The sequence below is a fragment of the Schistocerca gregaria genome, chromosome 3 (genome assembly GCF_023897955.1).
Source record: "Schistocerca gregaria isolate iqSchGreg1 chromosome 3, iqSchGreg1.2, whole genome shotgun sequence".
NCBI classification, from domain to species: Eukaryota; Metazoa; Arthropoda; class Insecta; order Orthoptera; family Acrididae; genus Schistocerca; species Schistocerca gregaria.
Window position 1 is genome coordinate 313,903,260 of NC_064922.1, and position 25,740 is coordinate 313,928,999.

Genomic DNA, 25,740 nt, shown 5'->3' on the forward strand with positions numbered 1-25,740 from the left:
TGGACGAGTATGTCAATTTAATCAGATACCAAACGATTACAGAGAACGGACGAACAGAACCTGCTTGAAAAAAGCTACTAGTGAATTTTCGCATTCTGACATTAAGGTGAAGGCGCCGACTCGCACTTTCTCCAGGCGCGAAGTGTCTAATATTTTTGTTATTTATATCGTTTAACGCTAATATATAACTGAGAGATAATGATTACGCAATATTTTGCTCGATTAGACGTCTTTAGCCAGACAGAGTATAACAATTTTCCTTAAGTTATGGGGATAGAAAGTTTGTGAAAGGGGGTATAGCTCAGTCGTAGAGCATTCGACTGCAGATCGAGAGGTCCCCGGTTCAATCCCGGGTGCCCCCTTCATTTTTCAGTATCTTGAAAAAACAAATAACGATTGTCGCATTTAGTTGCAAATACATGTTTGAAATGATTGAGATGCACTCCGCACGCCATACCGAAGGCTTTGGAGCAACATTTCAATGGGGGGATCGCAGGCCAGGGTCTTGCAGGTCATCGTCCTCCCGCTAAGGCGTCGAACTGTAAGAAATCCACTTGCTTGGGGAAGAATCTTGTACGCTGAATTTGATAGAATATGGTGCTAGGCAAAAGTTTTCATATACTGCTGCACGGAGAAACAAAAATTGGAGGAGCTGGGATTTGAACCCAGGACTTTCTGCATGCGAAGCAGACACTCTACCACTGAGTTACACCCCCGCCAGAGCAAGTACATCTGGGAAGAGTCTCTCGTGGATCCTACTGTCATTATTTCCTAGGTTTGAACGGTACAGTAAGTGTTCGAGGAACCTATTCATGATAAGAGCTTAGCAGCGTCGACTCCGTGGCGCAACGGTAGCGCGTCTGACTCCAGATCAGAAGGTTGCGTGTTCAAATCACGTCGGGGTCACAGTGAAATTCTCGTTTACGGAAGCCATGGACGAGTATGTCAATTTAATCAGATACCAAACGATTACAGAGAACGGACGAACAGAACCTGCTTGAAAAAAGCTACTAGTGAATTTTCGCATTCTGACATTAAGGTGAAGGCGCCGACTCGCACTTTCTCCAGGCGCGAAGTGTCTAATATTTTTGTTATTTATATCGTTTAACGCTAATATATAACTGAGAGATAATGATTACGCAATATTTTGCTCGATTAGACGTCTTTAGCCAGACAGAGTATAATAATTTTCCTTAAGTTATGGGGATAGAAAGTTTGTGAAAGGGGGTATAGCTCAGTCGTAGAGCATTCGACTGCAGATCGAGAGGTCCCCGGTTCAATCCCGGGTGCCCCCTTCATTTTTCAGTATCTTGAAAAAACAAATAACGATTGTCGCATTTAGTTGCAAATACATGTTTGAAATGATTGAGATGCACTCCGCACGCCATACCGAAGGCTTTGGAGCAACATTTCAATGGGGGGATCGCAGGCCAGGGTCTTGCAGGTCATCGTCCTCCCGCTAAGGCGTCGAACTGTAAGAAATCCACTTGCTTGGGGAAGAATCTTGTACGCTGAATTTGATAGAATATGGTGCTAGGCAAAAGTTTTCATATACTGCTGCACGGAGAAACAAAAATTGGAGGAGCTGGGATTTGAACCCAGGACTTTCTGCATGCGAAGCAGACACTCTACCACTGAGTTACACCCCCGCCAGAGCAAGTACATCTGGGAAGAGTCTCTCGTGGATCCTACTGTCATTATTTCTTAGGTTTGAACGGTACAGTAAGTGTTCGAGGAACCTATTCATGATAAGAACTTAGCAGCATCGACTCCGTGGCGCAACGGTAGCGCGTCTGACTCCAGATCAGAAGGTTGCGTGTTCAAATCACGTCGGGGTCACAGTGAAATTTTCGTTTACGGAAGCCATGGACGAGTATGTCAATTTAATCAGATACCAAACGATTACAGAGAACGGACGAACAGAACCTGCTTGAAAAAAGCTACTAGTGAATTTTCGCATTCTGACATTAAGGTGAAGGCGCCGACTCGCACTTTCTCCAGGCGCGAAGTGTCTAATATTTTTGTTATTTATATCGTTTAACGCTAATATATAACTGAGAGATAATGATTACGCAATATTTTGCTCGATTAGACGTCTTTAGCCAGACAGAGTATAATAATTTTCCTTAAGTTATGGCGATAGAAAGTTTGTGAAAGGGGGTATAGCTCAGTCGTAGAGCATTCGACTGCAGATCGAGAGGTCCCCGGTTCAATCCCGGGTGCCCCCTTCATTTTTCAGTATCTTGAAAAAACAAATAACGATTGTCGCATTTAGTTGCAAATACATGTTTGAAATGATTGAGATGCACTCCGCACGCCATACCGAAGGCTTTGGAGCAACATTTCAATGGGGGGATCGCAGGCCAGGGTCTTGCAGGTCATCGTCCTCCCGCTAAGGCGTCGAACTGTAAGAAATCCACTTGCTTGGGGAAGAATCTTGTACGCTGAATTTGATAGAATATGGTGCTAGGCAAAAGTTTTCATATACTGCTGCACGGAGAAACAAAAATTGGAGGAGCTGGGATTTGAACCCAGGACTTTCTGCATGCGAAGCAGACACTCTACCACTGAGTTACACCCCCGCCAGAGCAAGTACATCTGGGAAGAGTCTCTCGTGGATCCTACTGTCATTATTTCTTAGGTTTGAACGGTACAGTAAGTGTTCGAGGAACCTATTCATGATAAGAGCTTAGCAGCGTCGACTCCGTGGCGCAACGGTAGCGCGTCTGACTCCAGATCAGAAGGTTGCGTGTTCAAATCACGTCGGGGTCACAGTGAAATTTTCGTTTACGGAAGCCATGGACGAGTATGTCAATTTAATCAGATACCAAACGATTACAGAGAACGGACGAACAGAACCTGCTTGAAAAAAGCTACTAGTGAATTTTCGCATTCTGACATTAAGGTGAAGGCGCCGACTCGCACTTTCTCCAGGCGCGAAGTGTCTAATATTTTTGTTATTTATATCGTTTAACGCTAATATATAACTGAGAGATAATGATTACGCAATATTTTGCTCGATTAGACGTCTTTAGCCAGACAGAGTATAATAATTTTCCTTAAGTTATGGGGATAGAAAGTTTGTGAAAGGGGGTATAGCTCAGTCGTAGAGCATTCGACTGCAGATCGAGAGGTCCCCGGTTCAATCCCGGGTGCCCCCTTCATTTTTCAGTATCTTGAAAAAACAAATAACGATTGTCGCATTTAGTTGCAAATACATGTTTGAAATGATTGAGATGCACTCCGCACGCCATACCGAAGGCTTTGGAGCAACATTTCAATGGGGGAATCGCAGGCCAGGGTCTTGCAGGTCATCGTCCTCCCGCTAAGGCGTCGAACTGTAAGAAATCCACTTGCTTGGGGAAGAATCTTGTACGCTGAATTTGATAGAATATGGTGCTAGGCAAAAGTTTTCATATACTGCTGCACGGAGAAACAAAAATTGGAGGAGCTGGGATTTGAACCCAGGACTTTCTGCATGCGAAGCAGACACTCTACCACTGAGTTACACCCCCGCCAGAGCAAGTACATCTGGGAAGAGTCTCTCGTGGATCCTACTGTCATTATTTCTTAGGTTTGAACGGTACAGTAAGTGTTCGAGGAACCTATTCATGATAAGAGCTTAGCAGCGTCGACTCCGTGGCGCAACGGTAGCGCGTCTGACTCCAGATCAGAAGGTTGCGTGTTCAAATCACGTCGGGGTCACAGTGAAATTTTCGTTTACGGAAGCCATGGACGAGTATGTCAATTTAATCAGATACCAAACGATTACAGAGAACGGACGAACAGAACCTGCTTGAAAAAAGCTACTAGTGAATTTTCGCATTCTGACATTAAGGTGAAGGCGCCGACTCGCACTTTCTCCAGGCGCGAAGTGTCTAATATTTTTGTTATTTATATCGTTTAACGCTAATATATAACTGAGAGATAATGATTACGCAATATTTTGCTCGATTAGACGTCTTTAGCCAGACAGAGTATAATAATTTTCCTTAAGTTATGGGGATAGAAAATTTGTGAAAGGGGGTATAGCTCAGTCGTAGAGCATTCGACTGCAGATCGAGAGGTCCACGGTTCAATCCCGTGTGCCCCCTTCATTTTTCAGTATCTTGAAAAAACAAATAACGATTGTCGCATTTAGTTGCAAATACATGTTTGAAATGATTGAGATGCACTCCGCACGCCATACCGAAGGCTTTGGAGCAACATTTCAATGGGGGGAACGCAGGCCAGGGTCTTGCAGGTCATCGTCCTCCCGCTAAGGCGTCGAACTGTAAGAAATCCACTTGCTTGGGGAAGAATCTTGTACGCTGAATTTGATAGAATATGGTGCTAGGCAAAAGTTTTCATATACTGCTGCACGGAGAAACAAAAATTGGAGGAGCTGGGATTTGAACCCAGGACTTTCTGCATGCGAAGCAGACACTCTACCACTGAGTTACACCCCCGCCAGAGCAAGTACATCTGGGAAGAGTCTCTCGTGGATCCTACTGTCATTATTTCTTAGGTTTGAACGGTACAGTAAGTGTTCGAGGAACCTATTCATGATAAGAGCTTAGCAGCGTCGACTCCGTGGCGCAACGGTAGCGCGTCTGACTCCAGATCAGAAGGTTGCGTGTTCAAAGCACGTCGGGGTCACAGTGAAATTTTCGTTTACGGAAGCCATGGACGAGTATGTCAATTTAATCAGATACCAAACGATTACAGAGAACGGACGAACAGAACCTGCTTGAAAAAAGCTACTAGTGAATTTTCGCATTCTGACATTAAGGTGAAGGCGCCGACTCGCACTTTCTCCAGGCGCGAAGTGTCTAATATTTTTGTTATTTATATCGTTTAACGCTAATATATAACTGAGAGATAATGATTACGCAATATTTTGCTCGATTAGACGTCTTTAGCCAGACAGAGTATAATAATTTTCCTTAAGTTATGGGGATAGAAAGTTTGTGAAAGGGGGTATAGCTCAGTCGTAGAGCATTCGACTGCAGATCGAGAGGTCCCCGGTTCAATCCCGGGTGCCCCCTTCATTTTTCAGTATCTTGAAAAAACAAATAACGATTGTCGCATTTAGTTGCAAATACATGTTTGAAATGATTGAGATGCACTCCGCACGCCATACCGAAGGCTTTGGAGCAACATTTCAATGGGGGGGTCGCAGGCCAGGGTCTTGCAGGTCATCGTCCTCCCGCTAAGGCGTCGAACTGTAAGAAATCCACTTGCTTGGGGAAGAATCTTGTACGCTGAATTTGATAGAATATGGTGCTAGGCAAAAGTTTTCATATACTGCTGCACGGAGAAACAAAAATTGGAGGAGCTGGGATTTGAACCCAGGACTTTCTGCATGCGAAGCAGACACTCTACCACTGAGTTACACCCCCGCCAGAGCAAGTACATCTGGGAAGAGTCTCTCGTGGATCCTACTGTCATTATTTCTTAGGTTTGAACGGTACAGTAAGTGTTCGAGGAACCTATTCATGATAAGAGCTTAGCAGCGTCGACTCCGTGGCGCAACGGTAGCGCGTCTGACTGCAGATCAGAAGGTTGCGTGTTCAAATCACGTCGGGGTCACAGTGAAATTTTCGTTTACGGAAGCCATGGACGAGTATGTCAATTTAATCAGATACCAAACGATTACAGAGAACGGACGAACAGAACCTGCTTGAAAAAAGCTACTAGTGAATTTTCGCATTCTGACATTAAGGTGAAGGCGCCGACTCGCACTTTCTCCAGGCGCGAAGTGTCTAATATTTTTGTTATTTATATCGTTTAACGCTAATATATAACTGAGAGATAATGATTACGCAATATTTTGCTCGATTAGACGTCTTTAGCCAGACAGAGTATAACAATTTTCCTTAAGTTATGGGGATAGAAAGTTTGTGAAAGGGGGTATAGCTCAGTCGTAGAGCATTCGACTGCAGATCGAGAGGTCCCCGGTTCAATCCCGGGTGCCCCCTTCATTTTTCAGTATCTTGAAAAAACAAATAACGATTGTCGCATTTAGTTGCAAATACATGTTTGAAATGATTGAGATGCACTCCGCACGCCATACCGAAGGCTTTGGAGCAACATTTCAATGGGGGGATCGCAGGCCAGGGTCTTGCAGGTCATCGTCCTCCCGCTAAGGCGTCGAACTGTAAGAAATCCACTTGCTTGGGGAAGAATCTTGTACGCTGAATTTGATAGAATATGGTGCTAGGCAAAAGTTTTCATATACTGCTGCACGGAGAAACAAAAATTGGAGGAGCTGGGATTTGAACCCAGGACTTTCTGCATGCGAAGCAGACACTCTACCACTGAGTTACACCCCCGCCAGAGCAAGTACATCTGGGAAGAGTCTCTCGTGGATCCTACTGTCATTATTTCTTAGGTTTGAACGGTACAGTAAGTGTTCGAGGAACCTATTCATGATAAGAGCTTAGCAGCGTCGACTCCGTGGCGCAACGGTAGCGCGTCTGACTCCAGATCAGAAGGTTGCGTGTTCAAATCACGTCGGGGTCACAGTGAAATTTTCGTTTACGGAAGCCATGGACGAGTATGTCAATTTAATCAGATACCAAACGATTACAGAGAACGGACGAACAGAACCTGCTTGAAAAAAGCTACTAGTGAATTTTCGCATTCTGACATTAAGGTGAAGGCGCCGACTCGCACTTTCTCCAGGCGCGAAGTGTCTAATATTTTTGTTATTTATATCGTTTAACGCTAATATATAACTGAGAGATAATGATTACGCAATATTTTGCTCGATTAGACGTCTTTAGCCAGACAGAGTATAATAATTTTCCTTAAGTTATGGGGATAGAAAGTTTGTGAAAGGGGGTATAGCTCAGTCGTAGAGCATTCGACTGCAGATCGAGAGGTCCCCGGTTCAATCCCGGGTGCCCCCTTCATTTTTCAGTATCTTGAAAAAACAAATAACGATTGTCGCATTTAGTTGCAAATACATGTTTGAAATGATTGAGATGCACTCCGCACGCCATACCGAAGGCTTTGGAGCAACATTTCAATGGGGGGATCGCAGGCCAGGGTCTTGCAGGTCATCGTCCTCCCGCTAAGGCGTCGAACTGTAAGAAATCCACTTGCTTGGGGAAGAATCTTGTACGCTGAATTTGATAGAATATGGTGCTAGGCAAAAGTTTTCATATACTGCTGCACGGAGAAACAAAAATTGGAGGAGCTGGGATTTGAACCCAGGACTTTCTGCATGCGAAGCAGACACTCTACCACTGAGTTACACCCCCGCCAGAGCAAGTACATCTGGGAAGAGTCTCTCGTGGATCCTACTGTCATTATTTCTTAGGTTTGAACGGTACAGTAAGTGTTCGAGGAACCTATTCATGATAAGAGCTTAGCAGCGTCGACTCCGTGGCGCAACGGTAGCGCGTCTGACTCCAGATCAGAAGGTTGCGTGTTCAAATCACGTCGGGGTCACAGTGAAATTTTCGTTTACGGAAGCCATGGACGAGTATGTCAATTTAATCAGATACCAAACGATTACAGAGAACGGACGAACAGAACCTGCTTGAAAAAAGCTACTAGTGAATTTTCGCATTCTGACATTAAGGTGAAGGCGCCGACTCGCACTTTCTCCAGGCGCGAAGTGTCTAATATTTTTGTTATTTATATCGTTTAACGCTAATATATAACTGAGAGATAATGATTACGCAATATTTTGCTCGATTAGACGTCTTTAGCCAGACAGAGTATAACAATTTTCCTTAAGTTATGGGGATAGAAAGTTTGTGAAAGGGGGTATAGCTCAGTCGTAGAGCATTCGACTGCAGATCGAGAGGTCCCCGGTTCAATCCCGGGTGCCCCCTTCATTTTTCAGTATCTTGAAAAAACAAATAACGATTGTCGCATTTAGTTGCAAATACATGTTTGAAATGATTGAGATGCACTCCGCACGCCATACCGAAGGCTTTGGAGCAACATTTCAATGGGGGGATCGCAGGCCAGGGTCTTGCAGGTCATCGTCCTCCCGCTAAGGCGTCGAACTGTAAGAAATCCACTTGCTTGGGGAAGAATCTTGTACGCTGAATTTGATAGAATATGGTGCTAGGCAAAAGTTTTCATATACTGCTGCACGGAGAAACAAAAATTGGAGGAGCTGGGATTTGAACCCAGGACTTTCTGCATGCGAAGCAGACACTCTACCACTGAGTTACACCCCCGCCAGAGCAAGTACATCTGGGAAGAGTCTCTCGTGGATCCTACTGTCATTATTTCTTAGGTTTGAACGGTACAGTAAGTGTTCGAGGAACCTATTCATGATAAGAGCTTAGCAGCGTCGACTCCGTGGCGCAACGGTAGTGCGTCTGACTCCAGATCAGAAGGTTGCGTGTTCAAATCACGTCGGGGTCACAGTGAAATTTTCGTTTACGGAAGCCATGGACGAGTATGTCAATTTAATCAGATACCAAACGATTACAGAGAACGGACGAACAGAACCTGCTTGAAAAAAGCTACTAGTGAATTTTCGCATTCTGACATTAAGGTGAAGGCGCCGACTCGCACTTTCTCCAGGCGCGAAGTGTCTAATATTTTTGTTATTTATATCGTTTAACGCTAATATATAACTGAGAGATAATGATTACGCAATATTTTGCTCGATTAGACGTCTTTAGCCAGACAGAGTATAACAATTTTCCTTAAGTTATGGGGATAGAAAGTTTGTGAAAGGGGGTATAGCTCAGTCGTAGAGCATTCGACTGCAGATCGAGAGGTCCCCGGTTCAATCCCGGGTGCCCCCTTCATTTTTCAGTATCTTGAAAAAACAAATAACGATTGTCGCATTTAGTTGCAAATACATGTTTGAAATGATTGAGATGCACTCCGCACGCCATACCGAAGGCTTTGGAGCAACATTTCAATGGGGGGATCGCAGGCCAGGGTCTTGCAGGTCATCGTCCTCCCGCTAAGGCGTCGAACTGTAAGAAATCCACTTGCTTGGGGAAGAATCTTGTACGCTGAATTTGATAGAATATGGTGCTAGGCAAAAGTTTTCATATACTGCTGCACGGAGAAACAAAAATTGGAGGAGCTGGGATTTGAACCCAGGACTTTCTGCATGCGAAGCAGACACTCTACCACTGAGTTACACCCCCGCCAGAGCAAGTACATCTGGGAAGAGTCTCTCGTGGATCCTACTGTCATTATTTCTTAGGTTTGAACGGTACAGTAAGTGTTCGAGGAACCTATTCATGATAAGAGCTTAGCAGCGTCGACTCCGTGGCGCAACGGTAGCGCGTCTGACTCCAGATCAGAAGGTTGCGTGTTCAAATCACGTCGGGGTCACAGTGAAATTTTCGTTTACGGAAGCCATGGACGAGTATGTCAATTTAATCAGATACCAAACGATTACAGAGAACGGACGAACAGAACCTGCTTGAAAAAAGCTACTAGTGAATTTTCGCATTCTGACATTAAGGTGAAGGCGCCGACTCGCACTTTCTCCAGGCGCGAAGTGTCTAATATTTTTGTTATTTATATCGTTTAACGCTAATATATAACTGAGAGATAATGATTACGCAATATTTTGCTCGATTAGACGTCTTTAGCCAGACAGAGTATAATAATTTTCCTTAAGTTATGGGGATAGAAAGTTTGTGAAAGGGGGTATAGCTCAGTCGTAGAGCATTCGACTGCAGATCGAGAGGTCCCCGGTTCAATCCCGGGTGCCCCCTTCATTTTTCAGTATCTTGAAAAAACAAATAACGATTGTCGCATTTAGTTGCAAATACATGTTTGAAATGATTGAGATGCACTCCGCACGCCATACCGAAGGCTTTGGAGCAACATTTCAATGGGGGGATCGCAGGCCAGGGTCTTGCAGGTCATCGTCCTCCCGCTAAGGCGTCGAACTGTAAGAAATCCACTTGCTTGGGGAAGAATCTTGTACGCTGAATTTGATAGAATATGGTGCTAGGCAAAAGTTTTCATATACTGCTGCACGGAGAAACAAAAATTGGAGGAGCTGGGATTTGAACCCAGGACTTTCTGCATGCGAAGCAGACACTCTACCACTGAGTTACACCCCCGCCAGAGCAAGTACATCTGGGAAGAGTCTCTCGTGGATCCTACTGTCATTATTTCTTAGGTTTGAACGGTACAGTAAGAGTTCGAGGAACCTATTCATGATAAGAGCTTAGCAGCGTCGACTCCGTGGCGCAACGGTAGCGCGTCTGACTCCAGATCAGAAGGTTGCGTGTTCAAATCACGTCGGGGTCACAGTGAAATTTTCGTTTACGGAAGCCATGGACGAGTATGTCAATTTAATCAGATACCAAACGATTACAGAGAACGGACGAACAGAACCTGCTTGAAAAAAGCTACTAGTGAATTTTCGCATTCTGACATTAAGGTGAAGGCGCCGACTCGCACTTTCTCCAGGCGCGAAGTGTCTAATATTTTTGTTATTTATATCGTTTAACGCTAATATATAACTGAGAGATAATGATTACGCAATATTTTGCTCGATTAGACGTCTTTAGCCAGACAGAGTATAACAATTTTCCTTAAGTTATGGGGATAGAAAGTTTGTGAAAGGGGGTATAGCTCAGTCGTAGAGCATTCGACTGCAGATCGAGAGGTCCCCGGTTCAATCCCGGGTGCCCCCTTCATTTTTCAGTATCTTGAAAAAACAAATAACGATTGTCGCATTTAGTTGCAAATACATGTTTGAAATGATTGAGATGCACTCCGCACGCCATACCGAAGGCTTTGGAGCAACATTTCAATGGGGGGATCGCAGGCCAGGGTCTTGCAGGTCATCGTCCTCCCGCTAAGGCGTCGAACTGTAAGAAATCCACTTGCTTGGGGAAGAATCTTGTACGCTGAATTTGATAGAATATGGTGCTAGGCAAAAGTTTTCATATACTGCTGCACGGAGAAACAAAAATTGGAGGAGCTGGGATTTGAACCCAGGACTTTCTGCATGCGAAGCAGACACTCTACCACTGAGTTACACCCCCGCCAGAGCAAGTACATCTGGGAAGAGTCTCTCGTGGATCCTACTGTCATTATTTCTTAGGTTTGAACGGTACAGTAAGAGTTCGAGGAACCTATTCATGATAAGAGCTTAGCAGCGTCGACTCCGTGGCGCAACGGTAGCGCGTCTGACTCCAGATCAGAAGGTTGCGTGTTCAAATCACGTCGGGGTCACAGTGAAATTTTCGTTTACGGAAGCCATGGACGAGTATGTCAATTTAATCAGATACCAAACGATTACAGAGAACGGACGAACAGAACCTGCTTGAAAAAAGCTACTAGTGAATTTTCGCATTCTGACATTAAGGTGAAGGCGCCGACTCGCACTTTCTCCAGGCGCGAAGTGTCTAATATTTTTGTTATTTATATCGTTTAACGCTAATATATAACTGAGAGATAATGATTACGCAATATTTTGCTCGATTAGACGTCTTTAGCCAGACAGAGTATAACAATTTTCCTTAAGTTATGGGGATAGAAAGTTTGTGAAAGGGGGTATAGCTCAGTCGTAGAGCATTCGACTGCAGATCGAGAGGTCCCCGGTTCAATCCCGGGTGCCCCCTTCATTTTTCAGTATCTTGAAAAAACAAATAACGATTGTCGCATTTAGTTGCAAATACATGTTTGAAATGATTGAGATGCACTCCGCACGCCATACCGAAGGCTTTGGAGCAACATTTCAATGGGGGGATCGCAGGCCAGGGTCTTGCAGGTCATCGTCCTCCCGCTAAGGCGTCGAACTGTAAGAAATCCACTTGCTTGGGGAAGAATCTTGTACGCTGAATTTGATAGAATATGGTGCTAGGCAAAAGTTTTCATATACTGCTGCACGGAGAAACAAAAATTGGAGGAGCTGGGATTTGAACCCAGGACTTTCTGCATGCGAAGCAGACACTCTACCACTGAGTTACACCCCCGCCAGAGCAAGTACATCTGGGAAGAGTCTCTCGTGGATCCTACTGTCATTATTTCTTAGGTTTGAACGGTACAGTAAGTGTTCGAGGAACCTATTCATGATAAGAGCTTAGCAGCGTCGACTCCGTGGCGCAACGGTAGTGCGTCTGACTCCAGATCAGAAGGTTGCGTGTTCAAATCACGTCGGGGTCACAGTGAAATTTTCGTTTACGGAAGCCATGGACGAGTATGTCAATTTAATCAGATACCAAACGATTACAGAGAACGGACGAACAGAACCTGCTTGAAAAAAGCTACTAGTGAATTTTCGCATTCTGACATTAAGGTGAAGGCGCCGACTCGCACTTTCTCCAGGCGCGAAGTGTCTAATATTTTTGTTATTTATATCGTTTAACGCTAATATATAACTGAGAGATAATGATTACGCAATATTTTGCTCGATTAGACGTCTTTAGCCAGACAGAGTATAACAATTTTCCTTAAGTTATGGGGATAGAAAGTTTGTGAAAGGGGGTATAGCTCAGTCGTAGAGCATTCGACTGCAGATCGAGAGGTCCCCGGTTCAATCCCGGGTGCCCCCTTCATTTTTCAGTATCTTGAAAAAACAAATAACGATTGTCGCATTTAGTTGCAAATACATGTTTGAAATGATTGAGATGCACTCCGCACGCCATACCGAAGGCTTTGGAGCAACATTTCAATGGGGGGATCGCAGGCCAGGGTCTTGCAGGTCATCGTCCTGCCGCTAAGGCGTCGAACTGTAAGAAATCCACTTGCTTGGGGAAGAATCTTGTACGCTGAATTTGATAGAATATGGTGCTAGGCAAAAGTTTTCATATACTGCTGCACGGAGAAACAAAAATTGGAGGAGCTGGGATTTGAACCCAGGACTTTCTGCATGCGAAGCAGACACTCTACCACTGAGTTACACCCCCGCCAGAGCAAGTACATCTGGGAAGAGTCTCTCGTGGATCCTACTGTCATTATTTCTTAGGTTTGAACGGTACAGTAAGTGTTCGAGGAACCTATTCATGATAAGAGCTTAGCAGCGTCGACTCCGTGGCGCAACGGTAGCGCGTCTGACTCCAGATCAGAAGGTTGCGTGTTCAAATCACGTCGGGGTCACAGTGAAATTTTCGTTTACGGAAGCCATGGACGAGTATGTCAATTTAATCAGATACCAAACGATTACAGAGAACGGACGAACAGAACCTGCTTGAAAAAAGCTACTAGTGAATTTTCGCATTCTGACATTAAGGTGAAGGCGCCGACTCGCACTTTCTCCAGGCGCGAAGTGTCTAATATTTTTGTTATTTATATCGTTTAACGCTAATATATAACTGAGAGATAATGATTACGCAATATTTTGCTCGATTAGACGTCTTTAGCCAGACAGAGTATAATAATTTTCCTTAAGTTATGGGGATAGAAAGTTTGTGAAAGGGGGTATAGCTCAGTCGTAGAGCATTCGACTGCAGATCGAGAGGTCCCCGGTTCAATCCTGGGTGCCCCCTTCATTTTTCAGTATCTTGAAAAAACAAATAACGATTGTCGCATTTAGTTGCAAATACATGTTTGAAATGATTGAGATGCACTCCGCACGCCATACCGAAGGCTTTGGAGCAACATTTCAATGGGGGGATCGCAGGCCAGGGTCTTGCAGGTCATCGTCCTCCCGCTAAGGCGTCGAACTGTAAGAAATCCACTTGCTTGGGGAAGAATCTTGTACGCTGAATTTGATAGAATATGGTGCTAGGCAAAAGTTTTCATATACTGCTGCACGGAGAAACAAAAATTGGAGGAGCTGGGATTTGAACCCAGGACTTTCTGCATGCGAAGCAGACACTCTACCACTGAGTTACACCCCCGCCAGAGCAAGTACATCTGGGAAGAGTCTCTCGTGGATCCTACTGTCATTATTTCTTAGGTTTGAACGGTACAGTAAGTGTTCGAGGAACCTATTCATGATAAGAGCTTAGCACCGTCGACTCCGTGGCGCAACGGTAGCGCGTCTGACTCCAGATCAGAAGGTTGCGTGTTCAAATCACGTCGGGGTCACAGTGAAATTTTCGTTTACGGAAGCCATGGACGAGTATGTCAATTTAATCAGATACCAAACGATTACAGAGAACGGACGAACAGAATCTGCTTGAAAAGAGCTACTAGTGAATTTTCGCATTCTGACATTAAGGTGATGGCGCCGACTCGCACTTTCTCCAGGCGCGAAGTGTCTAATATTTTTGTTATTTATATCGTTTAACGCTAATATATAACTGAGAGATAATGATTACGCAATATTTTGCTCGATTAGACGTCTTTAGCCAGACAGAGTATAATAATTTTCCTTAAGTTATAGGGATAGAAAGTTTGTGAAAGGGGGTATAGCTCAGTCGTAGAGCATTCGACTGCAGATCGAGAGGTCCCCGGTTCAATCCCGGGTGCCCCCTTCATTTTTCAGTATCTTGAAAAAACAAATAACGATTGTCGCATTTAGTTGCAAATACATGTTTGAAATGATTGAGATGCACTCCGCACGCCATACCGAAGGCTTTGGAGCAACATTTCAATGGGGGGATCGCAGGCCAAGGTCTTGCAGGTCATCGTCCTCCCGCTAAGGCGTCGAACTGTAAGAAATCCACTTGCTTGGGGAAGAATCTTGTACGCTGAATTTGAAAGAATATGGTGCTAGGCAAAAGTTTTCATATACTGCTGCACGGAGAAACAAAAATTGGAGGAGCTGGGATTTGAACCCAGGACTTTCTGCATGCGAAGCAGACACTCTACCACTGAGTTACACCCCCGCCAGAGCAAGTACATCTGGGAAGAGTCTCTCGTGGATCCTACTGTCATTATTTCTTAGGTTTGAACGGTACAGTAAGTGTTCGAGGAACCTATTCATGAGAAGAGCTTAGCAGCGTCGACTCCGTGGCGCAACGGTAGCGCGTCTGACTCCAGATCAGAAGGTTGCGTGTTCAAATCACGTCGGGGTCACAGTGAAATTTTCGTTTACGGAAGCCATGGACGAGTATGTCAATTTAATCAGATACCAAATGATTACAGAGAACGGACGAACAGAACCTGCTTGAAAAAAGCTACTAGTGAATTTTCGCATTCTGACATTAAGGTGAAGGCGCCGACTCGCACTTTCTCCAGGCGCGAAGTGTCTAATATTTTTGTTATTTATATCGTTTAACGCTAATATATAACTGAGAGATAATGATTACGCAATATTTTGCTCGATTAGACGTCTTTAGCCAGACAGAGTATAATAATTTTCCTTAAGTTATGGGGATAGAAAGTTTGTGAAAGGGGGTATAGCTCAGTCGTAGAGCATTCGACTGCAGATCGAGAGGTCCCCGGTTCAATCCCGGGTGCCCCCTTCATTTTTCAGTATCTTGAAAAAACAAATAACGATTGTCGCATTTAGTTGCAAATACATGTTTGAAATGATTGAGATGCACTCCGCACGCCATACCGAAGGCTTTGGAGCAACATTTCAATGGGGGGATCGCAGGCCAGGGTCTTGCAGGTCATCGTCCTCCCGCTAAGGCGTCGAACTGTAAGAAATCCACTTGCTTGGGGAAGAATCTTGTACGCTGAATTTGATAGAATATGGTGCTAGGCAAAAGTTTTCATATACTGCTGCACGGAGAAACAAAAATTGGAGGAGCTGGGATTTGAACCCAGGACTTTCTGCATGCGAAGCAGACACTCTACCACTGAGTTACACCCCCGCCAGAGCAAGTACATCTGGGAAGAGTCTCTCGTGGATCCTACTGTCATTATTTCTTAGGTTTGAACGGTACAGTAAGTGTTCGAGGAACCTATTCATGATAAGAGCTTAGCAGCGTCGACTCCGTGGCGCAACGGTAGCGCGTCTGACTCCAGATCAGAAGGTTGCGTGTTCAAATCACGTCGGGGTCACAGTGAAATTTTCGATTACGGAAGCCATGGACGAGTATGTCAATTTAATCAGATACCAAACGATTACAGAGAACGGACGAACAGAACCTGCTTGAAAAAAGCTACTAGTGAATTTTCGCATTCTGACATTAAGGTGAAGGCGCCGACTCGCACTTTCTCCAGGCGCGAAGTGTCTAATATTTTTGTTATTTATATCGTTTAACGCTAATATATAACTGAGAGATAATGATTACGCAATATTTTGCTCGATTAGACGTCTTTAGCCAGACAGAGTATAATAATTTTCCTTAAGTTATGGGGATAGAAAGTTTGTGAAAGGGGGTATAGCTCAGTCGTAGAGCATTCGACTGCAGATCGAGAGGTCCCCGGTTCAATCCCGGGTGCCCCCTTCATTTTTCAGTATCTTGAAAAAACAAATAACGATTGTCGCATTTAGTTGCAAATACATGTTTGAAATGATTGAGATGCACTCCGCACGCCATACCGAAGGCTTTGGAGTAACATTTCAATGGGGGGATCGCAGGCCAGGGTCTTGCAGGTCATCGTCCTCCCGCTAAGGCGTCGAACTGTAAGAAATCCACTTGCTTGGGGAAGAATCTTGTACGCTGAATTTGATAGAATATGGTGCTAGGCAAAAGTTTTCATATACTGCTGCACGGAGAAACAAAAATTGGAGGAGCTGGGATTTGAACCCAGGACTTTCTGCATGCGAAGCAGACACTCTACCACTGAGTTACACCCCCGCCAGAGCAAGTACATCTGGGAAGAGTCTCTCGTGGATCCTACTGTCATTATTTCTTAGGTTTGAACGGTACAGTAAGTGTTCGAGGAACCTATTCATGATAAGAGCTTAGCAGCGTCGACTCCGTGGCGCAACGGTAGCGCGTCTGACTCCAGATCAGAAGGTTGCGTGTTCAAATCACGTCGGGGTCACAGTGAAATTTTCGTTTACGGGAGCCATGGACGAGTATGTCAATTTAATCAGATACCAAACGATTACAGAGAACGGACGAACAGAACCTGCTTGAAAAAAGCTACTAGTGAATTTTCGCATTCTGACATTAAGGTGAAGGCGCCGACTCGCACTTTCTCCAGGCGCGAAGTGTCTAATATTTTTGTTATTTATATCGTTTAACGCTAATATATAACTGAGAGATAATGATTACGCAATATTTTGCTCGATTAGACGTCTTTAGCCAGACAGAGTATAATAATTTTCCTTAAGTTATGGGGATAGAAAGTTTGTGAAAGGGGGTATAGCTCAGTCGTAGAGCATTCGACTGCAGATCGAGAGGTCCCCGGTTCAATCCCGGGTGGCCCCTTCATTTTTCAGTATCTTGAAAAAACAAATAACGATTGTCGCATTTAGTTGCAAATACATGTTTGAAATGATTGAGATGCACTCCGCACGCCATACCGAAGGCTTTGGAGCAACATTTCAATGGGGGGATCGCAGGCCAGGGTCTTGCAGGTCATCGTCCTCCCGCTAAGGCGTCGAACTGTAAGAAATCCACTTGCTTGGGGAAGAATCTTGTACGCTGAATTTGATAGAATATGGTGCTAGGCAAAAGTTTTCATATACTGCTGCACGGAGAAACAAAAATTGGAGGAGCTGGGATTTGAACCCAGGACTTTCTGCATGCGAAGCAGACACTCTACCACTGAGTTACACCCCCGCCAGAGCAAGTACATCTGGGAAGAGTCTCTCGTGGATCCTACTGTCATTATTTCTTAGGTTTGAACGGTACAGTAAGTGTTCGAGGAACCTATTCATGATAAGAGCTTAGCAGCGTCGACTCCGTGGCGCAACGGTAGCGCGTCTGACTCCAGATCAGAAGGTTGCGTGTTCAAATCACGTCGGGGTCACAGTGAAATTTTCGTTTACGGAAGCCATGGACGAGTATGTCAATTTAATCAGATACCAAACGATTACAGAGAACGGACGAACAGAACCTGCTTGAAAAAAGCTACTAGTGAATTTTCGCATTCTGACATTAAGGTGAAGGCGCCGACTCGCACTTTCTCCAGGCGCGAAGTGTCTAATATTTTTGTTATTTATATCGTTTAACGCTAATATATAACTGAGAGATAATGATTACGCAATATTTTGCTCGATTAGACGTCTTTAGCCAGACAGAGTATAATAATTTTCCTTAAGTTATGGGGATAGAAAGTTTGTGAAAGGGGGTATAGCTCAGTCGTAGAGCATTCGACTGCAGATCGAGAGGTCCCCGGTTCAATCCCGGGTGCCCCCTTCATTTTTCAGTATCTTGAAAAAACAAATAACGATTGTCGCATTTAGTTGCAAATACATGTTTGAAATGATTGAGATGCACTCCGCACGCCATACCGAAGGCTTTGGAGTAACATTTCAATGGGGGGATCGCAGGCCAGGGTCTTGCAGGTCATCGTCCTCCCGCTAAGGCGTCGAACTGTAAGAAATCCACTTGCTTGGGGAAGAATCTTGTACGCTGAATTTGATAGAATATGGTGCTAGGCAAAAGTTTTCATATACTGCTGCACGGAGAAACAAAAATTGGAGGAGCTGGGATTTGAACCCAGGACTTTCTGCATGCGAAGCAGACACTCTACCACTGAGTTACACCCCCGCCAGAGCAAGTACATCTGGGAAGAGTCTCTCGTGGATCCTACTGTCATTATTTCTTAGGTTTGAACGGTACAGTAAGTGTTCGAGGAACCTATTCATGATAAGAGCTTAGCAGCGTCGACTCCGTGGCGCAACGGTAGCGCGTCTGACTCCTGATCAGAAGGTTGCGTGTTCAAATCACGTCGGGGTCACAGTGAAATTTTCGTTTACGGAAGCCATGGACGAGTATGTCAATTTAATCAGATACCAAACGATTACAGAGAACGGACGAACAGAACCTGCTTGAAAAAAGCTACTAGTGAATTTTCGCATTCTGACATTAAGGTGAAGGCGCCGACTCGCACTTTCTCCAGGCGCGAAGTGTCTAATATTTTTGTTATTTATATCGTTTAACGCTAATATATAACTGAGAGATAATGATTACGCAATATTTTGCTCGATTAGACGTCTTTAGCCAGACAGAGTATAATAATTTTCCTTAAGTTATGGGGATAGAAAGTTTGTGAAAGGGGGTACAGCTCAGTCGTAGAGCATTCGACTGCAGATCGAGAGGTCCCCGGTTCAATCCCGGGTGCCCCCTTCATTTTTCAGTATCTTGAAAAAACAAATAACGATTGTCGCATTTAGTTGCAAATACATGTTTGAAATGATTGAGATGCACTCCGCACGCCATACCGAAGGCTTTGGAGCAACATTTCATTACCGCTTGCGACGCGGCAGCGTGCGGACGTTCGGAGCGCTCAGTGTCACTTGCTTGTTTACGTTGTATTTGTGCTTTCTGTTTCACGTGATTGTGCGTGGTTGTGTGTTCGTGTCGTTGTTTGAAGTATTTGCTGTATGCAGTTAGCCCATTTGGGTTAATTTGCAAAATGGTTCCCACGATTCCAAGGAAAAATACCCTGCAGTTCGAGTTTGACAAGGCTACACGATCAGTTCAGCCAAGTTCACTGGAAGTTCATGAATGGATCGTCGATACAATAGGCATAACCACTGATCAAGTTCACACTGCCTACTACGACCTGGATTTATACTGCTTCTTCGTGAAGCTTCTGAATCCCCTCTTACTGGAACGTCTTTTGCAGAAACATGGCGGCGGCGTCGATTTCCGGCATCGCGACGGCACTGTGAGTACTGTCAAAATTACTAACGCTGATGTCGAGATCTCCAACGTTCGTATTTACAACCTGCCCCCTGAAGTAGACAACTGTTTCTTAAAAGATGTGCTCACTAAATATGGCGAGGTGCGTAACATTCGACTTGAAAAGTGGTCCAGGCAACATAAGTTGCAATGTTTTTCTGGTATCAGATCGGTTGAGATGCAAGTCAAAGTCAACATCCCATCGCATGTATTTGTTTGTGGTTATAAGGTGCAGGTTACCTATTCCGGACAAGCTTCTACGTGTTTTATCTGCAATGAAAGTGGTCATTTACGGCAAAATTGCCCTAAAAGGGTGACCGTCTTAAAGCCTACTTTCCAGCAACGTAAGAGACTCACTTTAGCTGATTTAGTGACAGGTACTCAATTAACAAGTACTGGGCCGTCCCCCTCCAGTGATACTGTGACTGTACATGAAAAACCTTTTGAAGAAGAGTTCCCTGCTATTCCTCTTGCGACGGGCGGGGATCAGAACCCTCTCACCCGTCCCGTCACTGCGGTAGCGTCCAAGAGACGTCGAACGTGCGACAGTAGTAGTTCCGATGAAGGCGTCTCCGTACCGGTAACACCTGCCACACTTGATATCAAACAACCGGCAGGAGACACTGAGCTTTCGCATGACGCTCTACCAGAATCAAGCGTTGAAGTTGATACTTCTTCGCCCGCTGACGGTAGTGCTACGCCCCAGGTTGGTTGTTGCTTACCATCCGCGTCTATCGCGTCGGCTCTCCAACCGACCGATATTGAACCTCAGCACGTTGCCCACAGTTACGTCGGCGGGGTGTGCCCAAGTTCACAACTCGTATCACAGCAATGCGACACTGACAACAAACACGCTTACGAGTGTGTCAACACAGAGCGAGATCTCAGCCTTGCTTGTCAACAACCTGACCGAGAGAGTGTTTCCACACAATCCCAACGTGTGGCCAAACAAGAACTTAGCGTGTCTCTGGAAGGGTTAACCGGCGAGACGCAACTGCACGTTGCTGTCGCAGGGCAACCTGCACAGGAGACCTGTGTAGATTCTCCGATGCCACTTTCTGCGGAAAAAGTCGCCAGTGGCGGGAGGAACAAAAAGAAATTCCAACCGAACTTGAATGTACCACGCAGCAAACACAAACAGCAAGCCCTCTCGGATGCAAACGATGGTGATGGCCACTCTCCACCAGCTGTTTCACGAATGGACTGGTTTGCTGGAGACGATGATCACGTTAATTTAAAGTAGCTCCGTAAACTACATGGCACAAGCGTACAAGTTCCTGAGTGTTAATGTAAACAGGATCACGTCTGATTTGAAACTTGCAGTCTTTAGGCAGTTCGTATATGAGTCTGCCGCTGATGTACTTCTATTGCAGGAATTCCTTCTTTCAGATCTGGTCATTCCCGGTTTCCACTGTATTACCAATGTTGCTTTCGAGCTTAGCACTGGTACAGCCATTCTCGTGCGTGAGGGCATCCCCGTCTCGGACGTTGAAACACTGGAGTCAGGGCGTGGCATATGCTGCAAAATATTCGGCGTCACGCTCGTGAACCTATACGCGCCCTCCGGGAGTGACCACAGGTTCGCAAGGACCGAGTTCTTTAAAGACGAACTAATTTACTTGCTTCGTAAAAATCCGACTGCCCTTGTATTAGGCGGAGATTTTAACTGTGTTGTGCATCAAAAAGATCAGAGGCCAAATTTTAACTATTGTAAGGAGCTTCATGATCTGGTTTTACGAATGAATCTCCAGGATACGTGGGAAGTCCTTCACCCTACCCTTGTGAAATTTACATACTTCACTTCCACCTCGAGTAGCCGCCTCGACAGAATATATGTGTCTTCTCAGCTCGGAGAACATGTTGTTGATTCAGAGGTCATTCCCGTCCCATGTAGCGATCACTGCGCCTACGCAACCGTCATACAACTGGACAGACAACCCACCAAACGATTCAGAGGTCACTGGATGTTGAACTTTTCCCACCTTCAGGACGCCGATCTCGAGGAACTTGTCACACGAACTTGGACTTTTTGTCTTCGCTCTGTCAATATGTACCGTACGAAAGTAGAGTGGTGGACGTCCTTTGCTAAACCAAAGTTGCGACGGTATTTAATTTCGTACTGTAATACGCAATCGAGGGATGCAAAGAAGACCACGGAATTTTATTATTCAATTTTAAGGGAGCTCTACGACAAATCTGGCGTCAATAATATTTACACTGCTCAAATAAAGCAAATCAAGGCTAAGATGCTCAGTATCAAACGTAAACAACTAGAAGGGTTAAAAATCAAGTCCAAAGTCAACTCTTTGGTTCAATCTGAGACAACTTCCATGTACCATCTTATTAAGCATCAGACCAACCGTAGACGCTTATTTATAGACGAACTGGCAACTAATAACGGGGAAATTCTCACTCGGCAACCTGACATAGTCACGGCAATTCAGAGATATTATCACGGCCTGTATTCGGACTACCCAACCAATGATGACTTGACTGCTACTGTACTCCAATTCATGGACACGTCCGTTACTGCGGATGATAATCGTGACTTTCTGGCTCCGTTTAGTGTCGAGGAGACTTTAGAACTTATTGTTAAGTCGCCCGCTAACAAAGCCCCAGGACTGGACGGCCTACCCAAGGAGTTTTACCTTCGGTATTGGGATGTAATTGGTGTTACATTTACAGAAATTTTAAATGAAATCATTGCCGGGGCGCCTGTTCCTAATGCGATGAAGGAGGGTAAAATTGTCCTTGTTCCCAAACGCAAAGGGTGTAAGCGATTTGATAATCTGCGCCCGCTCACCCTGCTTAATTTTGACTACAAAACTATAGCCAGAGCTGTTAACGCCCGAATGTCGCCGCTCCTTCACAAAGTTGTCTGGCGGCACCAGGCCTGCGTGCCAGGACGGAATGCCATGTCTGCGATGTCTGAAATTAGGGACCTAATCTCCATTGCCTCAGTCACCAACCTGAATTGTGCCCTGCTATTTCTAGACTTTCATAAAGCCTTTGATCATGTGAACCACCGCTATCTTTTTCACATACTGGACAAAATAGGACTCGAGGAAGGGGCATTAAAAGTCCTTCGCAATTTGACATCTGGCATATCGGCGAGGATACAAGTCAATGGACAGCTGACGCAACCAATATCCATTCAGCGGGGTGTCCCCCAGGGCAGTCCACTCTCTATGTCACTTTTTGTGCTGTCACTGGAACCCTTCCTTCGGTCTCTTTATCACCATTTGTCAGGTGTGTCAATGTCAGGTCACACATTCATCGTCCGTGCATACGCTGACGATGTTGCCGTTCTGTTACGCAGTGACGACGAGGTGGTCCGTATTAAACGGGCGATCGACCAGTATAGTGCAGTGTCTGGAGCACAACTAAGTGACCAGAAATGTAAAGTGCTCGATCTCAAGGGTTTTGAGAGCTTAACTATACCGTGGGCGCATCTTGTGGAATCTCACAAACTACTAGGAATCACCTTGAATAGATGCCCTCTGAAAATGGCGGCCTCCAATTGGAAGTCAGTGACGCATCTGATACAGGGTACCATTATCGAATGTCGCTGGCGTGCTGTGAACATTATAGAAAAAATTAGGATTCTCAATACCTACGTCTTCTCCAAGGCGTATTATGTTGCACAGTTTTTTCCCATTCCCAAGCTTCAGGCCAGAAAGATCATGCAGGTTGCCAATCAATACATCTGGAAGGGAACCATATTTAAATTGTCCTCCGATACACTAGCCAAGTCGAGAACTACTGGTGGGCTTGAGTTGGTTAACATCGCCGGGAAGGCAATGGCCTTGTACGTCAAGCGGACCACGACTTTACTGCATGACAGCCACTGCACTGTTACTCAAAAGTTGTACCTCACAGTGCGTCCAGCGAGTGTGCGACCTCCTATTGACGTTGGAAGAATCCACTACAAATTGAAACACATCAGGGAATTTTTCCTTCATGTTAGTTATACAGATGTTGGTGTTCTACGGCGCCGACCACTGTCAACTCGCGACTTGCAACGTGAGTGGGAAAAGTCGGCGACCCCAAATACAATAGAACGGAAGTATCCGACTACTGACTGGAAAACGGTGTGGGCCAACATCAGCTTGAAAGTACACTCTTCGGATGTTGCTTCAACTTGGTACAGGGTGGTAAATAACACAATTGCCACTAATGAAAAACTACATGCAATTGGGTTAAGTGACACAAATCTCTGCCTCTGTTGTGGACTCGTCGATTCTCTGATCCATCGGTTTACCTGCGGGGGCCATGCACTGAATTGGCGATGGGTCAAGAAAAGGATTGCGGTACTGTCAAGGAGCGCGGAAGACAATCTGCAACTGGATATCCTACTGCGTCCCGACAAAAAGTTTTATCCAGCCACGAAAAACAATACAGTAATGTGGATCCTAGGGCACTACGTCAACTACATCGTTAATGTTCGTGGAAAAGACGATTATATTAGTTTTCTGACCTACATGGAGCTGGCATACTGGAAGATTCAATGTGTCACTAACAGTAAAAAATTATTCGGAAACATGATGGACATCACCTTTGAAAAACATGGCATAGGATGACCACATTGGATGAACGAAGCCAATCAAGAGGAAATCTATTCAGTTTTATTCTATTTTTCTTAAGTTACACTTTCTGTTATACCTGGTCAGTTTACTTCTTTTCATTAGTCTCCTTATACTTGTTTGCTTATTCGTGTCAATTTCACACCTCTAACGGAAGAGCAAAGTATTTCGATATGGATCAAAACACACAACTGACACACGAAAAAGAAGAAATGTTCCTTTCCAAATGTGTCAGCACTATATACCTCGGAGCAGAGGAGAAACAACTATAAAAATATTAATACTATAACAAAAAAAATATATGTATAAAAACTGTCTGCTTGGAGAAGTGACTCAGGGATGGGCAGGGGGAGCCATCGTGGACAGGCCTCGGGATTCGACCCCTGCCCGCTTTGTCTCCACCTGCACGGAACTGACCACTCACCAATTCTTTTACACAAGAGTCAGGAAAAAAAAGGAAAAAAATAGCTTAAAAAAAGAAAAAAAAGTGGTAGAGAAAAAAAGAAAAAAAAAAGTCGTAGAGCATTCGACTGCAGATCGAGAGGTCCCCGGTTCAATCCCGGGTGCCCCCTTCATTTTTCAGTATCTTGAAAAAACAAATAACGATTGTCGCATTTAGTTGCAAATACATGTTTGAAATGATTGAGATGCACTCCGCACGCCATACCGAAGGCTTTGGAGCAACATTTCAATGGGGGGATCGCAGGCCAGGGTCTTGCAGGTCATCGTCCTCCCGCTAAGGCGTCGAACTGTAAGAAATCCACTTGCTTGGGGAAGAATCTTGTACGCTGAATTTGATAGAATATGGTGCTAGGCAAAAGTTTTCATATACTGCTGCACGGAGAAACAAAAATTGGAGGAGCTGGGATTTGAACCCAGGACTTTCTGCATGCGAAGCAGACACTCTACCACTGAGTTACACCCCCGCCAGAGCAAGTACATCTGGGAAGAGTCTCTCGTGTATCCTACTGTCATTATTTCTTAGGTTTGAACGGTACAGTAAGTGTTCGAGGAACCTATTCATGATAAGAGCTTAGCAGCGTCGACTCCGTGGCGCAACGGTAGCGCGTCTGACTCCAGATCAGAAGGTTGCGTGTTCAAATCACGTCGGGGTCACAGTGAAATTTTCGTTTACAGAAGCCATGGACGAGTATGTCAATTTAATCAGATACCAAACGATTACAGAGAACGGACGAACAGAACCTGCTTGAAAAAAGCTACTAGTGAATTTTCGCATTCTGACATTAAGGTGAAGGCGCCGACTCGCACTTTCTCCAGGCGCGAAGTGTCTAATATTTTTGTTATTTATATCGTTTAACGCTAATATATAACTGAGAGATAATGATTACGCAATATTTTGCTCGATTAGACGTCTTTAGCCAGACAGAGTATAATAATTTTCCTTAAGTTATGGGGATAGAAAGTTTGTGAAAGGGGGTATAGCTCAGTCGTAGAGCAATCGACTGCAGATCGGGAGGTCCCCGGTTCAATCCCCGGTGCCCACTTCATTTTTCAGTATCTTGAAAAAACAAATAACGATTGTCGCATTTAGTTGCAAATACATCTTTGAAATGATT

General features: G+C 44.8%; 63 non-coding genes across 63 annotated transcripts; 42 read left to right on the forward strand and 21 right to left on the reverse strand.

Moving 5' to 3' along the window:
* Nucleotides 1-290: 290 nt before the first annotated feature.
* Trnac-gca (transfer RNA cysteine (anticodon GCA)) lies at nt 291-362 on the forward strand. The gene has a single exon. It is a non-coding gene; the product is annotated as a tRNA-Cys (tRNA).
* Nucleotides 363-644: 282 nt separating this feature from the next.
* On the reverse strand, nt 645-716 carry Trnaa-cgc (transfer RNA alanine (anticodon CGC)). The gene has a single exon. It is a non-coding gene; the product is annotated as a tRNA-Ala (tRNA).
* A 118-nt stretch (nt 717-834) lies between these two features.
* Trnaw-cca (transfer RNA tryptophan (anticodon CCA)) lies at nt 835-906 on the forward strand. The gene has a single exon. It is a non-coding gene; the product is annotated as a tRNA-Trp (tRNA).
* Nucleotides 907-1,223: 317 nt separating this feature from the next.
* Nucleotides 1,224-1,295, forward strand: Trnac-gca (transfer RNA cysteine (anticodon GCA)). The gene has a single exon. It is a non-coding gene; the product is annotated as a tRNA-Cys (tRNA).
* Nucleotides 1,296-1,577: 282 nt separating this feature from the next.
* On the reverse strand, nt 1,578-1,649 carry Trnaa-cgc (transfer RNA alanine (anticodon CGC)). Its single transcript has one exon. It is a non-coding gene; the product is annotated as a tRNA-Ala (tRNA).
* Nucleotides 1,650-1,767: 118 nt separating this feature from the next.
* On the forward strand, nt 1,768-1,839 carry Trnaw-cca (transfer RNA tryptophan (anticodon CCA)). The gene has a single exon. It is a non-coding gene; the product is annotated as a tRNA-Trp (tRNA).
* Nucleotides 1,840-2,156: 317 nt separating this feature from the next.
* Trnac-gca (transfer RNA cysteine (anticodon GCA)) lies at nt 2,157-2,228 on the forward strand. The gene has a single exon. It is a non-coding gene; the product is annotated as a tRNA-Cys (tRNA).
* A 282-nt stretch (nt 2,229-2,510) lies between these two features.
* On the reverse strand, nt 2,511-2,582 carry Trnaa-cgc (transfer RNA alanine (anticodon CGC)). The gene has a single exon. It is a non-coding gene; the product is annotated as a tRNA-Ala (tRNA).
* Nucleotides 2,583-2,700: 118 nt separating this feature from the next.
* On the forward strand, nt 2,701-2,772 carry Trnaw-cca (transfer RNA tryptophan (anticodon CCA)). The gene has a single exon. It is a non-coding gene; the product is annotated as a tRNA-Trp (tRNA).
* Nucleotides 2,773-3,089: 317 nt separating this feature from the next.
* Trnac-gca (transfer RNA cysteine (anticodon GCA)) lies at nt 3,090-3,161 on the forward strand. Its single transcript has one exon. It is a non-coding gene; the product is annotated as a tRNA-Cys (tRNA).
* A 282-nt stretch (nt 3,162-3,443) lies between these two features.
* Nucleotides 3,444-3,515, reverse strand: Trnaa-cgc (transfer RNA alanine (anticodon CGC)). The gene has a single exon. It is a non-coding gene; the product is annotated as a tRNA-Ala (tRNA).
* Nucleotides 3,516-3,633: 118 nt separating this feature from the next.
* Trnaw-cca (transfer RNA tryptophan (anticodon CCA)) lies at nt 3,634-3,705 on the forward strand. Its single transcript has one exon. It is a non-coding gene; the product is annotated as a tRNA-Trp (tRNA).
* A 317-nt stretch (nt 3,706-4,022) lies between these two features.
* Nucleotides 4,023-4,094, forward strand: Trnac-gca (transfer RNA cysteine (anticodon GCA)). Its single transcript has one exon. It is a non-coding gene; the product is annotated as a tRNA-Cys (tRNA).
* A 282-nt stretch (nt 4,095-4,376) lies between these two features.
* Trnaa-cgc (transfer RNA alanine (anticodon CGC)) lies at nt 4,377-4,448 on the reverse strand. The gene has a single exon. It is a non-coding gene; the product is annotated as a tRNA-Ala (tRNA).
* Nucleotides 4,449-4,566: 118 nt separating this feature from the next.
* On the forward strand, nt 4,567-4,638 carry Trnaw-cca (transfer RNA tryptophan (anticodon CCA)). The gene has a single exon. It is a non-coding gene; the product is annotated as a tRNA-Trp (tRNA).
* Nucleotides 4,639-4,955: 317 nt separating this feature from the next.
* On the forward strand, nt 4,956-5,027 carry Trnac-gca (transfer RNA cysteine (anticodon GCA)). The gene has a single exon. It is a non-coding gene; the product is annotated as a tRNA-Cys (tRNA).
* A 282-nt stretch (nt 5,028-5,309) lies between these two features.
* Nucleotides 5,310-5,381, reverse strand: Trnaa-cgc (transfer RNA alanine (anticodon CGC)). Its single transcript has one exon. It is a non-coding gene; the product is annotated as a tRNA-Ala (tRNA).
* Nucleotides 5,382-5,499: 118 nt separating this feature from the next.
* On the forward strand, nt 5,500-5,571 carry Trnac-gca (transfer RNA cysteine (anticodon GCA)). The gene has a single exon. It is a non-coding gene; the product is annotated as a tRNA-Cys (tRNA).
* Nucleotides 5,572-5,888: 317 nt separating this feature from the next.
* Nucleotides 5,889-5,960, forward strand: Trnac-gca (transfer RNA cysteine (anticodon GCA)). The gene has a single exon. It is a non-coding gene; the product is annotated as a tRNA-Cys (tRNA).
* A 282-nt stretch (nt 5,961-6,242) lies between these two features.
* Nucleotides 6,243-6,314, reverse strand: Trnaa-cgc (transfer RNA alanine (anticodon CGC)). Its single transcript has one exon. It is a non-coding gene; the product is annotated as a tRNA-Ala (tRNA).
* A 118-nt stretch (nt 6,315-6,432) lies between these two features.
* Trnaw-cca (transfer RNA tryptophan (anticodon CCA)) lies at nt 6,433-6,504 on the forward strand. Its single transcript has one exon. It is a non-coding gene; the product is annotated as a tRNA-Trp (tRNA).
* A 317-nt stretch (nt 6,505-6,821) lies between these two features.
* Trnac-gca (transfer RNA cysteine (anticodon GCA)) lies at nt 6,822-6,893 on the forward strand. Its single transcript has one exon. It is a non-coding gene; the product is annotated as a tRNA-Cys (tRNA).
* Nucleotides 6,894-7,175: 282 nt separating this feature from the next.
* Nucleotides 7,176-7,247, reverse strand: Trnaa-cgc (transfer RNA alanine (anticodon CGC)). The gene has a single exon. It is a non-coding gene; the product is annotated as a tRNA-Ala (tRNA).
* A 118-nt stretch (nt 7,248-7,365) lies between these two features.
* Trnaw-cca (transfer RNA tryptophan (anticodon CCA)) lies at nt 7,366-7,437 on the forward strand. Its single transcript has one exon. It is a non-coding gene; the product is annotated as a tRNA-Trp (tRNA).
* A 317-nt stretch (nt 7,438-7,754) lies between these two features.
* On the forward strand, nt 7,755-7,826 carry Trnac-gca (transfer RNA cysteine (anticodon GCA)). The gene has a single exon. It is a non-coding gene; the product is annotated as a tRNA-Cys (tRNA).
* Nucleotides 7,827-8,108: 282 nt separating this feature from the next.
* Trnaa-cgc (transfer RNA alanine (anticodon CGC)) lies at nt 8,109-8,180 on the reverse strand. The gene has a single exon. It is a non-coding gene; the product is annotated as a tRNA-Ala (tRNA).
* Nucleotides 8,181-8,298: 118 nt separating this feature from the next.
* Trnaw-cca (transfer RNA tryptophan (anticodon CCA)) lies at nt 8,299-8,370 on the forward strand. The gene has a single exon. It is a non-coding gene; the product is annotated as a tRNA-Trp (tRNA).
* Nucleotides 8,371-8,687: 317 nt separating this feature from the next.
* On the forward strand, nt 8,688-8,759 carry Trnac-gca (transfer RNA cysteine (anticodon GCA)). Its single transcript has one exon. It is a non-coding gene; the product is annotated as a tRNA-Cys (tRNA).
* Nucleotides 8,760-9,041: 282 nt separating this feature from the next.
* Trnaa-cgc (transfer RNA alanine (anticodon CGC)) lies at nt 9,042-9,113 on the reverse strand. Its single transcript has one exon. It is a non-coding gene; the product is annotated as a tRNA-Ala (tRNA).
* Nucleotides 9,114-9,231: 118 nt separating this feature from the next.
* Nucleotides 9,232-9,303, forward strand: Trnaw-cca (transfer RNA tryptophan (anticodon CCA)). The gene has a single exon. It is a non-coding gene; the product is annotated as a tRNA-Trp (tRNA).
* Nucleotides 9,304-9,620: 317 nt separating this feature from the next.
* Trnac-gca (transfer RNA cysteine (anticodon GCA)) lies at nt 9,621-9,692 on the forward strand. The gene has a single exon. It is a non-coding gene; the product is annotated as a tRNA-Cys (tRNA).
* A 282-nt stretch (nt 9,693-9,974) lies between these two features.
* On the reverse strand, nt 9,975-10,046 carry Trnaa-cgc (transfer RNA alanine (anticodon CGC)). Its single transcript has one exon. It is a non-coding gene; the product is annotated as a tRNA-Ala (tRNA).
* Nucleotides 10,047-10,164: 118 nt separating this feature from the next.
* Nucleotides 10,165-10,236, forward strand: Trnaw-cca (transfer RNA tryptophan (anticodon CCA)). Its single transcript has one exon. It is a non-coding gene; the product is annotated as a tRNA-Trp (tRNA).
* A 317-nt stretch (nt 10,237-10,553) lies between these two features.
* On the forward strand, nt 10,554-10,625 carry Trnac-gca (transfer RNA cysteine (anticodon GCA)). The gene has a single exon. It is a non-coding gene; the product is annotated as a tRNA-Cys (tRNA).
* Nucleotides 10,626-10,907: 282 nt separating this feature from the next.
* On the reverse strand, nt 10,908-10,979 carry Trnaa-cgc (transfer RNA alanine (anticodon CGC)). The gene has a single exon. It is a non-coding gene; the product is annotated as a tRNA-Ala (tRNA).
* A 118-nt stretch (nt 10,980-11,097) lies between these two features.
* Trnaw-cca (transfer RNA tryptophan (anticodon CCA)) lies at nt 11,098-11,169 on the forward strand. Its single transcript has one exon. It is a non-coding gene; the product is annotated as a tRNA-Trp (tRNA).
* A 317-nt stretch (nt 11,170-11,486) lies between these two features.
* Trnac-gca (transfer RNA cysteine (anticodon GCA)) lies at nt 11,487-11,558 on the forward strand. The gene has a single exon. It is a non-coding gene; the product is annotated as a tRNA-Cys (tRNA).
* Nucleotides 11,559-11,840: 282 nt separating this feature from the next.
* Nucleotides 11,841-11,912, reverse strand: Trnaa-cgc (transfer RNA alanine (anticodon CGC)). The gene has a single exon. It is a non-coding gene; the product is annotated as a tRNA-Ala (tRNA).
* Nucleotides 11,913-12,030: 118 nt separating this feature from the next.
* On the forward strand, nt 12,031-12,102 carry Trnaw-cca (transfer RNA tryptophan (anticodon CCA)). Its single transcript has one exon. It is a non-coding gene; the product is annotated as a tRNA-Trp (tRNA).
* Nucleotides 12,103-12,419: 317 nt separating this feature from the next.
* On the forward strand, nt 12,420-12,491 carry Trnac-gca (transfer RNA cysteine (anticodon GCA)). Its single transcript has one exon. It is a non-coding gene; the product is annotated as a tRNA-Cys (tRNA).
* A 282-nt stretch (nt 12,492-12,773) lies between these two features.
* Trnaa-cgc (transfer RNA alanine (anticodon CGC)) lies at nt 12,774-12,845 on the reverse strand. Its single transcript has one exon. It is a non-coding gene; the product is annotated as a tRNA-Ala (tRNA).
* Nucleotides 12,846-12,963: 118 nt separating this feature from the next.
* On the forward strand, nt 12,964-13,035 carry Trnaw-cca (transfer RNA tryptophan (anticodon CCA)). The gene has a single exon. It is a non-coding gene; the product is annotated as a tRNA-Trp (tRNA).
* Nucleotides 13,036-13,352: 317 nt separating this feature from the next.
* Trnac-gca (transfer RNA cysteine (anticodon GCA)) lies at nt 13,353-13,424 on the forward strand. The gene has a single exon. It is a non-coding gene; the product is annotated as a tRNA-Cys (tRNA).
* Nucleotides 13,425-13,706: 282 nt separating this feature from the next.
* On the reverse strand, nt 13,707-13,778 carry Trnaa-cgc (transfer RNA alanine (anticodon CGC)). Its single transcript has one exon. It is a non-coding gene; the product is annotated as a tRNA-Ala (tRNA).
* Nucleotides 13,779-13,896: 118 nt separating this feature from the next.
* Nucleotides 13,897-13,968, forward strand: Trnaw-cca (transfer RNA tryptophan (anticodon CCA)). The gene has a single exon. It is a non-coding gene; the product is annotated as a tRNA-Trp (tRNA).
* A 317-nt stretch (nt 13,969-14,285) lies between these two features.
* On the forward strand, nt 14,286-14,357 carry Trnac-gca (transfer RNA cysteine (anticodon GCA)). Its single transcript has one exon. It is a non-coding gene; the product is annotated as a tRNA-Cys (tRNA).
* A 282-nt stretch (nt 14,358-14,639) lies between these two features.
* On the reverse strand, nt 14,640-14,711 carry Trnaa-cgc (transfer RNA alanine (anticodon CGC)). The gene has a single exon. It is a non-coding gene; the product is annotated as a tRNA-Ala (tRNA).
* Nucleotides 14,712-14,829: 118 nt separating this feature from the next.
* Trnaw-cca (transfer RNA tryptophan (anticodon CCA)) lies at nt 14,830-14,901 on the forward strand. The gene has a single exon. It is a non-coding gene; the product is annotated as a tRNA-Trp (tRNA).
* Nucleotides 14,902-15,218: 317 nt separating this feature from the next.
* Trnac-gca (transfer RNA cysteine (anticodon GCA)) lies at nt 15,219-15,290 on the forward strand. The gene has a single exon. It is a non-coding gene; the product is annotated as a tRNA-Cys (tRNA).
* A 282-nt stretch (nt 15,291-15,572) lies between these two features.
* Nucleotides 15,573-15,644, reverse strand: Trnaa-cgc (transfer RNA alanine (anticodon CGC)). Its single transcript has one exon. It is a non-coding gene; the product is annotated as a tRNA-Ala (tRNA).
* Nucleotides 15,645-15,762: 118 nt separating this feature from the next.
* Trnaw-cca (transfer RNA tryptophan (anticodon CCA)) lies at nt 15,763-15,834 on the forward strand. The gene has a single exon. It is a non-coding gene; the product is annotated as a tRNA-Trp (tRNA).
* Nucleotides 15,835-16,151: 317 nt separating this feature from the next.
* Nucleotides 16,152-16,223, forward strand: Trnac-gca (transfer RNA cysteine (anticodon GCA)). The gene has a single exon. It is a non-coding gene; the product is annotated as a tRNA-Cys (tRNA).
* Nucleotides 16,224-16,505: 282 nt separating this feature from the next.
* On the reverse strand, nt 16,506-16,577 carry Trnaa-cgc (transfer RNA alanine (anticodon CGC)). Its single transcript has one exon. It is a non-coding gene; the product is annotated as a tRNA-Ala (tRNA).
* A 118-nt stretch (nt 16,578-16,695) lies between these two features.
* Trnaw-cca (transfer RNA tryptophan (anticodon CCA)) lies at nt 16,696-16,767 on the forward strand. Its single transcript has one exon. It is a non-coding gene; the product is annotated as a tRNA-Trp (tRNA).
* Nucleotides 16,768-17,084: 317 nt separating this feature from the next.
* On the forward strand, nt 17,085-17,156 carry Trnac-gca (transfer RNA cysteine (anticodon GCA)). Its single transcript has one exon. It is a non-coding gene; the product is annotated as a tRNA-Cys (tRNA).
* A 282-nt stretch (nt 17,157-17,438) lies between these two features.
* On the reverse strand, nt 17,439-17,510 carry Trnaa-cgc (transfer RNA alanine (anticodon CGC)). The gene has a single exon. It is a non-coding gene; the product is annotated as a tRNA-Ala (tRNA).
* Nucleotides 17,511-17,628: 118 nt separating this feature from the next.
* Nucleotides 17,629-17,700, forward strand: Trnaw-cca (transfer RNA tryptophan (anticodon CCA)). Its single transcript has one exon. It is a non-coding gene; the product is annotated as a tRNA-Trp (tRNA).
* A 317-nt stretch (nt 17,701-18,017) lies between these two features.
* On the forward strand, nt 18,018-18,089 carry Trnac-gca (transfer RNA cysteine (anticodon GCA)). The gene has a single exon. It is a non-coding gene; the product is annotated as a tRNA-Cys (tRNA).
* Nucleotides 18,090-18,371: 282 nt separating this feature from the next.
* Trnaa-cgc (transfer RNA alanine (anticodon CGC)) lies at nt 18,372-18,443 on the reverse strand. Its single transcript has one exon. It is a non-coding gene; the product is annotated as a tRNA-Ala (tRNA).
* A 118-nt stretch (nt 18,444-18,561) lies between these two features.
* Trnar-ccu (transfer RNA arginine (anticodon CCU)) lies at nt 18,562-18,633 on the forward strand. Its single transcript has one exon. It is a non-coding gene; the product is annotated as a tRNA-Arg (tRNA).
* A 317-nt stretch (nt 18,634-18,950) lies between these two features.
* Trnac-gca (transfer RNA cysteine (anticodon GCA)) lies at nt 18,951-19,022 on the forward strand. Its single transcript has one exon. It is a non-coding gene; the product is annotated as a tRNA-Cys (tRNA).
* A 5,995-nt stretch (nt 19,023-25,017) lies between these two features.
* Nucleotides 25,018-25,089, reverse strand: Trnaa-cgc (transfer RNA alanine (anticodon CGC)). The gene has a single exon. It is a non-coding gene; the product is annotated as a tRNA-Ala (tRNA).
* A 118-nt stretch (nt 25,090-25,207) lies between these two features.
* On the forward strand, nt 25,208-25,279 carry Trnaw-cca (transfer RNA tryptophan (anticodon CCA)). Its single transcript has one exon. It is a non-coding gene; the product is annotated as a tRNA-Trp (tRNA).
* Nucleotides 25,280-25,740: the final 461 nt, after the last annotated feature.